Here is a 10336-nt window from a genome sequence, read left to right as displayed (position 1 = left end):
ACTTTTCAGTTGATTTTAATTGTTTATTTTTTTGAACTTTATAATTGTTTCACTTCCTCCCCTGCCTCTTTTCAGTTTGCAATTTAAAAATTCTACCTGATAGTTGGGGGTCACTGGGGCATTAACCACTATTGCTTTTTAATTAAGGCTACAACGTTATTTTTATTGTTTATTATGTATATTTGTATTGATGCCCTCTCTTATTCGTATTCTAGTCTGTCATGCAAACCCAGCCAGGTTAATAGGATCTAATTTACCCTAGAACAGTGCTGTCCAACTGGCGGCCCGCATCCCCCCTCTGTGTGGCCCCCCACCTGTCTGGCTCCTTTGATGGCTTACCTTTGTGTAAGATTTAAATGGTATCAGTACTGAGATTAACTGGCCCCCTGCATGGTTCACACCTCAGATGCAGGCTGTAATTCCCCTGTATTGTTTAAACATGTAATCCCCTGTACTGTTCACACCTTTTAACCCATGCATTGTTCACCCACTGCATTGTTCACACCTCAGGCTCAGGCTGTAATCACCCACATTGTTCACATCTTCACACCTCAGACAGACTGTAGGGTCAGTGCCAGCATTGTGTCACTGTATGTACTGTGTATGGCACACACAGGCAGAATAGGGCAGACAGAGCATGGCACACACAGGCAGCTAAGGGCAGGTAGAGTATGGTACATACAGGCAGCATAGGGCAGGCAGAGTATGGCACACACAGGCAGCATAGGGCACACAGAGTACTGCCTGTGTGTGCCATACTCTGTCTGCCCTATGCTGCCTGTATGTGCCATACTCTGCCTGCCCTACCCTGCCTGTGTGTGCCATACTCTGCCTGCCCTTAGCTGCCTGTGTGTGCCATGCTCTGCCTGCCCTATGCTGCCTGTAGGAGGTGAACCTGGCAGAGGTTTGTTCTGGGAGTTTGTTAGTTGTTGGAAATTAAATGGTCCCTAAGGTGTGTAATTATGTGCTGGGGGTTGCTGTGCTATACACAGGGGAGGAGGAGGCATATGGATTTAAGGGTGTGTCTTAATATGACATAATATAATTCTTTCACATATGAATGATGGTTGATATCCCTGCAGTAAGCACCAACCATATGGGTTTTTGCTGCGCTACCACCATTAATGTGGGCATGGTCTGGTGATAACATGGGTGTGGTTTGAAATAGGTGCAGTTTAAAAAAGGGGAGTGGTCAAAACTTGCTTCCATTACTAGCCCTCCACTATATGTGCTAGAGAAATTCCGGCCCTCTGCACAACAGAAGTTGGACAGCACTGACCTAGAACATAGCTGCTGAAATTACAAATTGGAGAGCCACTGAACAAAAAACACAAAAAGTTAATTAAAAATGTGAACTAATTGTAAATTAACTCAGAATATTAATTTCTACATCATACTAACATACTAACTACATAATTAAATTATCTGCCAATGTTGCTGTCTTTGGCACCCTTGGCTTGGAGCATGCACAGTTGCTCCATGATGAGGGAAGGCTTGGGCTTGCTGCATCAGGTCACTGATGTTTTTCAGTTCTTGTGAAGCCTGAGCATCAACACTCAGCATCCCCCTTCAGAGAAGAGGAAGTCAGAGGCATACCAGGCAGTTTGTGGATTCTGCTGTTGTAAGATGCCATAGACAGTCACTATTTATTGGGCTGTTTGGGCCTCTGTGTACTTGAAATGCCAGGGCCTGGTCAGAGAAAAATCAAGCAAAATAGAGAATGTGGGACTTAAACCAGACTTTAGCTATAATGGTGCAATACAGAATGGGACAGTATCTGTCACACTGTAGTGCAGGGGTTCCCAACCTTTTTAACCTTTGAGCAACATTTAAATATAAAAAAGGTTGGGGAGCAAAACAAGCATGATTATTTTGGGGGATTATTTTGTAGCCCCTATGTGGATTGGTAGACTACAGGAGGCTCTGTTTGGTAGTACCCATGGTCTTTATGCCTCCAAAACTTGCCTCCAAGCCAATAATTCAAAAATAAGCACCTGCTTTAAGGCCACTGGGAGCAAAATCCAAGGGGGTGATGAGCAACATGTTGCTCACTAGCCACTGGTTAGGAATCACTGCTGTAGTGTTTCAGTAGGTAGATGTGAGTTCTTACAGGGAAAAAATGGATATTATACTTATCTCTTAACTTATTTGTGCGCATTGGGAAATGTGGGCAGTATGATTACCAAGGCTTATTCGCCTATTTTTCTTCAAAACAATAGGGTTTATTTATTGAAGCAGGGAAAAGTGCAAAGTAAGCTCAGCAACACTGCATACAGAGGACGAAGGTAGGTTGGCAGCACGAGGGTGTTCCCTGGAACATCCCCTAGCTGACAGACACTAGTTATCCCTGCATGGGCCCTAAGGTACAGATTGGGTAAATGAGCCCTAATATGTAAACATACACAGAAGAGTCGAGGGGTATCTTTTAAAGCTATATACATTTAACTAGTGTTTTAAAGGGATTCTATCATGATTTTTATGATGTACTTTGTATTTCTATATTACACTGTTTACATAGCAAATAGCTCACTCTGCCATTTAAAATTTTTGTTCTTGAGTCTGAGCTTTCAGAAAGAGCCAGCACTACACATTAGAACTGATTTCAGGTAACCTATTGTTTCTCCTACTCCTATGTAACTGGAAGAGTCCCAATCCGGACTTGGGTGTTTTACTATAGAGTGCTATTCCCATATCTACTACTTTTAGCAAAGCTGCTATCTTATTCTGCTACCTTTAAGTCACAAAGCTGTGGCACACTGGACTGGGAAATGAAAAACAAGACTAGCTCCAAGTGAAAATTTTAAATAAAAAAAAAAAAATCTGCGCTTTTGAGAAATGGATTTCAATGCAAGATTGTGCTGGAGAAGCCCTGTTAACTGATGCAGTCTATAAAAAAAAAAAAGTTAAAGGACAGTATTTCTTTAACTAATCTCAAATTTGAATATGCATATTATTGTCCAGTTTTGGTTCTGTATTCTGCGTAATCATTTGTAGAGGATTCAATGTTTCGCAGAATTAAAAAATTATGGATTCAGTGTATCTCCAATATCAACAATTTATCACTAGAGGTCTTTGCCTATTTTGTCCACTTCTGTGTCAATAGGGAAGTCATTATTAAAATGCAAATCTTGCAGGCTGCATCAGCTTGACTATGTATGAAACAGCAAATAGACACAAAGTAAATGGTTATGCCGCTGGAGTCCACCAGACCAAATCTGAAGGATTTCTGCCGGTTTTCAGAATGTTAGAAACCAAGCAGAAGGTTTTTTACCAAGACAGCACTTTGAAAAACCAGGCTGTCTGTGTAAAAACCAGCTAGGGTGTGACCACAAAATTCATACTAAGACAAGAGATCCTCTGCACTCACTCACCCATGAAAATTATATATATGTTATTAAGACACTTTGTGCATTAAGCTATTAAAATCCCCCCCCCCCCCCACCCCCCACAACAAAACAGGTCCATACACTGCAATATATTCAAGCTGGTCGACTACATTAAAGTCATTCATTACATTCCAAGCTTAATATATTTAATTTATCTTTCAGATAGAAGCTACTTTTTGATCCAGGAAATCGTCCCTCATGCTGCAGGTAAGCCTAGCCATATACCAACTCAAAAGTTTTGTACTTGTGGTGATTGCACATATGTTTAAAAAAATTGACCATATTCAAAGGTATGTGTGTGGTCACCTTTACACTGGGCTTTAAAGCACAATTGTAATACAAGCTAGAAAACTAACAATGTGCCTTGACAGACCCATCTCTTGTTATCTGTTAAACAAACATGTGAGGTCAGTGGCTGGACAACTACATTTAAAGCTCTAATTGACTCAGGCGTACATTCATTCTTATTCCCTATTACAAAAGGGAAACTTAATTAAACTTAACAATACGCAGACAAGGCTTCAAATTCTACCTGAGCGTCACATCTAGATCTACATCTTACATAAGGGCTCTGGCACACAGGGAGATTATTCGCCCGCGACAAAACTTCCTGTTCGCGGGCGACTAATCTCCCCGAGTTGCCTTCCCCTGCCATCACACCGGCGAAAATGTAAGTCACCGGTGGGATGGCACACGCGGCGGCACGATTTCGCGCAAATCGCCTCGCGAGGCAGGGGAAGGCAACTCGGGGAGATTAGTCGCCCGTGAACAGGGAGTTTTGTTGCGGGCGACTAATCTCCCCGTGTGCCAGAGCCCTAAAGGTACATGAGCTAAAACAAAAGTTTTTTCTCTAAACACATTTCAACACTATGATGGCTAGGAGATCTCAGCAAATCTGGAGAAAGACACTGATGCAAATTGGCATTCTGGGCTTTATGTTGCTCAGGTAAGTAATAGTTCAATGACCAGAGTAACAAAAACCTAAAATCTCTGCAGTTACAATGGTTTAACTATCTGAAAACCTGGCTAAAGAATCAATGAAAGATTAGGCAAAATGTTACTATAGATATAGTATAGTCACTTAGATTGTAAGCTCTATGGGGCAGGGACCTCCTTCCTACTGTGTCTCATACCACATGGCACTTATATATATATATATATATATATATATTTATTGTATTTATTTATTATATCACTTGTCCTCCCTGTGTGTAATTTTGTATTCTGTAAGATTGTACAGCGTTGCGTACCCTTGTGGCGCTTTATGAATAAAGTTATACATACATACATACAGATTGCTGTTAAATGTTTAATAGTAAGGGAGGGAATAAATATCTACCTCTGCCTTTATTTATACATTAATGTGCTTAAGGGTACTTCCACACAAGGAGATTACTGTATTTACTCGAGTATAAGCCTAGTTTTTCAGCACCCAGAATGCTCTGAAAAAGTCACCCTCGGCTTATACTCGAGTTGGGTGCCATGGGTCCCTCCAAACTAGCACCCTCTGTCCTTTGAGTGCAAATTAGGCCACCCGCAACCAGACCCTCCAGTGCCCTGGCCCTCTCCCAAATTCATCTTCATCTACCATCCTCACCTGTCCCATTCTGCACTAGACATTGCACTTTATATTCTATATAAATGATGTATAGTTTTGAAGGATATTGTGTTTTAGCTTTGTTGCTGATTGAGCTAAGAGGGTAGTACTCTTAATATATCATTGTTGATACCATATTGGTTTTGTTGACCCTCTTCTCCACTTACAGAGCTAGTTTACTGTTTTTCTTAAATAAAAATAAATATTTAAAAACATATACCCCACTGATGTCTCATTTAATGTAATTTTACTGGTATTTATTTTGATTATTGAAACACAGCAGTAGCTGCTGCATTTCCCACCCTAGAGTATATATGGTAGTTGCCCACAATAAATCTTTACTACCATGGGCGACTAATCTCCTGCCAGTGGGAAAACATATACGGCACTTAATTTTTCTGAAGTTGCCTTGTGAGGTAACTTTGGGAGGCCTCAGAAGAACTTATGTTTACATGTATGTTTTTCCACCGGCAATTTACATTATTGCTAGTGGGAAAACATTTTCCAAAGCTTAGTTGCCCATGGTAGAAGAGATTTATTGCGGTAACTAATTTCCACAGATGCCTTAGCCCTAAGGTAGTTTTAGTTACTTACATTTTTTCTTGTAGTGCCACCTATTTTAAAGGACAAGTCAAGTGATATTCACTGTGGGGAGCCACTGAATATTATCACTGCTAACCTAACCAGGCTATTGGTCCTGTCTGCTGGAATGTGGGGCTGTACCAACATGATTTTCTGATGGCCCAACAATCCTCTGCACTCTCCAGACTGTGCACAAGTGCAGTAGAGTAAGGACGAAGACAAATGGGGCGATTAGTTGCTGCAACTATGATCGGCACGACTAATCACAGTGATTTAACCTCCATGGGCTAATATGCAAGTCGCTGCAGATCGCGTGATGATTTTTAAAAAGTCTAGGCGATTTAATCACCCTGCATGTCTTTGTCCTTAAAATCACAGCTTTAAAGTAAATGTAATTAATTTAGTTTTAGGTTTTTTGTTTGGTTTTTGTAATCATGTCAGAGTGAAAACAGATTTTTGCAAAGTGATTCTAATTTAAATACAACGTAAAATGAAATAACTGATTTCACTACATAGTCCCCCTTTAGTCAGTATTTAGAAGCTGCACCTTTGGCTGCAATTCCTTGGGTCTGTATGGATTGGTTTTTATCAGCTTTTTAAGTTAAAGAGGGCCCTGCTTATTTTTAAAGCTATTCTTGTGTAGTTTTGGCTTATGCTTATTTTCTACCAAGTCTCAGGTTTCTTGCAGACTTTATCATGTTTTCCTGCCTGATCTAAAGCTGGCCATACACGCACCGATAACATCGTACAAAACCTTGTTTCGTACAATATTCGGTGCGTGTATAGCAACTTGGCGAGGCGACCGATATTGCAGAAGGCTGCAGATATGGGATGACTCGCCGATCTGGCGCATTAAAAGATTTTGATCGCCGTTGAAGGCACCGGAGCAAAATCTATGTTCAGGGATGAATCGGCAGAAGGACGCGATTCAGCCCTGAATGTCAGTGGAGGCTTGGAACGATGGTCACAGGAAAGATTAAAAATCTGTCCACCTTTACTGTATTTTTTACTGTATTTAATCTACCCTCTAACCAGGGTTTTTTCACCCTGTGGCGGCCTTTCTAATACCCAGTCCTCACCCCCAGGCTTACAGTTTTTTGGGCTCCACCATGGTTGAGGATACACCACTTTGCAATTACACTTCACTAGAAGAGCCTAAACTCCAAATTAAAACACATAATTTCAGCTCCAAAAGGAGTAGGTTTTTGCTGCCTCTGGTAACTTGCGAGGTGCTGCTGCCTGAGGCAAGGTTCTTACTTTGCCTCATGATAGTAGCGCTCCTGTCTCTACCCACACAAGTCTTCCAGGCCTGCTTCAGAGAAGCATCCCCACAGCATGATGCTGCCAGCGCTATGCTTAAGGGCTGTGACAGACGAGGAGATTAGTTGCTAAGACTATGAGGAAATAAGACTAGTAAGACAAGGAGGAAGCTTAGGAAGACTATGAGGAAGCTTTCTGCTGATTGGCTCAGATCACACATTCCTAAGGGGAGGACAGAGTTCTTAGCATTCTTGAGCGAGGGGGGAGCAGCAGAGAGGAGAGAGCTGTGTGTCTCTGGCACAGGAAAACAAAAAGGCAACAAATCCTATATCTTTTGACAGAGAACTTAGTGCAGCGTTTCTGTGTGTGCTTATGGCTGTATTTACATAGACCTTTCTAATAAAGCTTACTTAGTTTTTACCTTTCCTTCTCCTTTAACAATGGGTATGGTTTATACATTATGATGTGCAGTGTTTTGCTTACACCAAAGATGATGTTTAGTCTGATGGCCAAAAAGCTCCATTTTTGGTCTAATCATACCAAGCGCTAGGCTAGATGTTAACTTTAAGTTAACAGTGGCTTTCTTTTTACAATTCTTCCATAAAGCTACAACTGGTGAAGCACCCAGGCAACATATTTAAAGGGGTGTATACTTCTGTAATCAGTTATGGTTTTTTGATTGTGATTAATTTTAATCACTTGAAAATCACATGAAAGAGATCATTTCTGTTGATCAGTTAAAAAAACAAAACAAAATTAAATTGAACAGTGTTCCATGACAATAAAACATGAAAACTTCTAAGGGAAAAAAACTTTTACAAGCAACATATAGCAGGAATTTTGAGACTTGAGCTTCAAGCCCCCTATGTCAAATATTTGATCATTTTCTACTTCAGATTACATGGGTACATATAAGAGAAAACATTTATGGATATAGACAAACAAATACAGGACAGGACTTACATATTCACCTGAAATCTTTGTTTTTTGTCATTTTTTTTTATAAATGTTTGTTACACCTATATTAAAAATGCCCCTCTGTCTCATTCCCCCTCTTCATTCCCTGTGTCCCTCATTCCTCTGTTCTTTAAACTCTCTATTTTCCTTTCAGCTGTTTATCGCTCTGTTTGTTTATTCTATTTTCTCCTTCAATTCTGGCTTTCTCTGTTGTTTCTCAGATTGTTATCTTACTTTGTTCATCTGGGTCCTGCCACTTCTGTGAACCAATAACTGTTTGACCTCAGGAGAGTAGCCTAGCCTTAGTTTGGGACCAACTTTTGTTATTTCTAAGCATTTGTGTCATCTGTAGTAAATGCAATTAAATTGGCTGCTATTCATACTGGTATTTTCCTTTCAAATTAATCATTTGGGGAAGGTGGTCCAACAACAAATATAAATATTAAATATATCTGTTAAACTTATCTAAAAGTTGATTTCTAAACTTTCAGAACAGTATAGTCATGCTAAAAGTATTGTAAGAAGGGATGACAATATTTGGCACTAGAGAGCATTATATGTCTGTGTCTGATTGAATTGCCCCCTTTCTTTCATCACTTTAACCTGACTGACAGGACCTTCTGATCCATATTGTACCTCAGGGTCACAGTGTAATGCTAGACATCTAGTACTATGTATCAGGCACTAATTTAAACAAGAAAAAAAAAACAATTAAGATACCAGGGCAGTTTGTTCAACCAAGTAAGCCCATGCCTTGCTTGTTTTCTTGTGATCACTGGCATTGTGGGAGAATACTGAGCCTAAAACTTTGCTGTGATGCGATGTTAACAATTACCGAGAAACAACTGAATTGCCACTTTTACACATGGTTGGTTGCCAATCCAAAACATTGTGCCACTATATATATATTATTTGATGATGCTGATATTGGTATTTTTAACATCCTTGGACAAGGTTGATGTTTTTAAACAATTCCCTATATACTCAGTTGCACATATTCACTTTATCTAATCGACCCCTGTAGTTGGGTATACACTGTTATTAAATCAGTTTCACTGTGTGACATGATATCATGCCATATTTTAACTTTTTTTGATAGGTGTCATTTTTCATATTTTGGTTATGTTCACTTTTGGCTAGCCTCAGTATACATATATAGATATTGCTGAGGACTGTGATATCATGACAATATGTATTAATTCACACTGGTGTTGTGATTTACAAATTTTACATGAATTCGGTTTTTAAGTATCCTTGTATGATATGTGGGTTTTTCCACTTATGGGGTTATGTGTGATTACGTTTTCCTTATTGGTGAATTCTATTGACTTAAACTAAAATAATATATATATGTTAACACTGCGATTAAATATGTAAATTGTCTGTGAGCACTGATTGGTTAATCTCTGTATTTATACTTGCACCTCACTTCCCTTCCCCATCCTGATGACGATCCTATGGGGATCGAAACGCGTAGATGCGGTGATTAAATAAACAATATTTTTTTCCTACATATCTAGATGCCGTGAGTGCTTTCTACAAATGAGCTTTCTATTTTCTGGACAGCACCCGGCGAGTGCCTGTAAAGCGGTGGGTGCCGATTTCTTGTGGACTATATATATATATATATATATATATATATATATATACAGAGTCAGCCTGGCCTCGGCAGGGCCCATTGGGGCTACTGCCCCAGGGGTCCCCACACCCCCGATAGGGGCCCCTGCCACGGGGCCATTTTAATTGTTATTATTGAGTAGAGTCACAAAGAACCACAAAATGGATATAGTTGATACATAAATAAACCTTGCTGAAGACTTTACGAAAGATTCTCTGAATCAGACATTTTTTTAGGATTGTTGGGTTAAAACCCTGCCCCTAGTTCTAAATAGGATTACAGATAAAAGAAAATGCAGTGGATAAGTCACTCAATACTCAATGAATTTCCTTTTTACTCTATAAGAAGTGTTATAAGTAGCTCTCATGGTGTTATTATACTCCCAATATGTACCTGTGTGAATTAAAACAAAATTGTGGGCAGGTTATAGAAGACAACCAAGCCTCCATGTTTTTTGTGCTTCTGGCTGGTGGAGGAGTGATGACAGGGTCTCGTTCTCAGTGTGAGACCAATCATTGGGTTTAAGATTTTCTTATCAGAGGACTTGAGAAGTATAAAAGAAACCAGTTGCTGGAATCTTATCAGCATGTACCTTGGCTTTGCCAATACTCAAATTCATAGACCTCTTTCTAATATGTAAGGGCAAGGGTAGAATCTACAGATCGCCAGTCTGGGCCTGGGTCCAGATGCCTATGCCCCAGAGCTTCAGCTTGAGAAAGCCCATGGGCCTATGACTAAGGAGCACATTCATTAAAACATTTGAATGCCGAATGGGATGGAAAAATCATATTAGTCACGATAATATCGTATTGGCGATCCAAAAGCCAATAAATTTTCGTACCGAACTATTGTAAACAGCGGCAGAACCTTTCCGAATTTTTCACGCAAGCGTCCCAAAAAGTCGCACGGGCGTACGAAAAAGTCGCGCAAGCGTGA

General features: G+C 40.0%; 1 protein-coding gene across 1 annotated transcript in view; it reads left to right on the top strand.

The window, feature by feature from the left end:
- Positions 1–3553: 3553 nt before the first annotated feature.
- Positions 3554–10336, top strand: part of pitx3 (paired like homeodomain 3) — a 55769-nt gene continuing 48986 nt past the window's right edge. Inside the window, exon 1 of the mRNA XM_031906087.1 lies at positions 3554–3593. The gene's annotated coding sequence lies outside the window, so the exon portion shown is untranslated. The remainder of the gene's footprint in view (positions 3594–10336) is intronic.

This window comes from Xenopus tropicalis, chromosome 7 (genome assembly GCF_000004195.4).
Source record: "Xenopus tropicalis strain Nigerian chromosome 7, UCB_Xtro_10.0, whole genome shotgun sequence".
Taxonomy (NCBI): domain Eukaryota; kingdom Metazoa; phylum Chordata; class Amphibia; order Anura; family Pipidae; genus Xenopus; species Xenopus tropicalis.
This window is presented reverse-complemented; position numbering and strand designations above follow the sequence as displayed.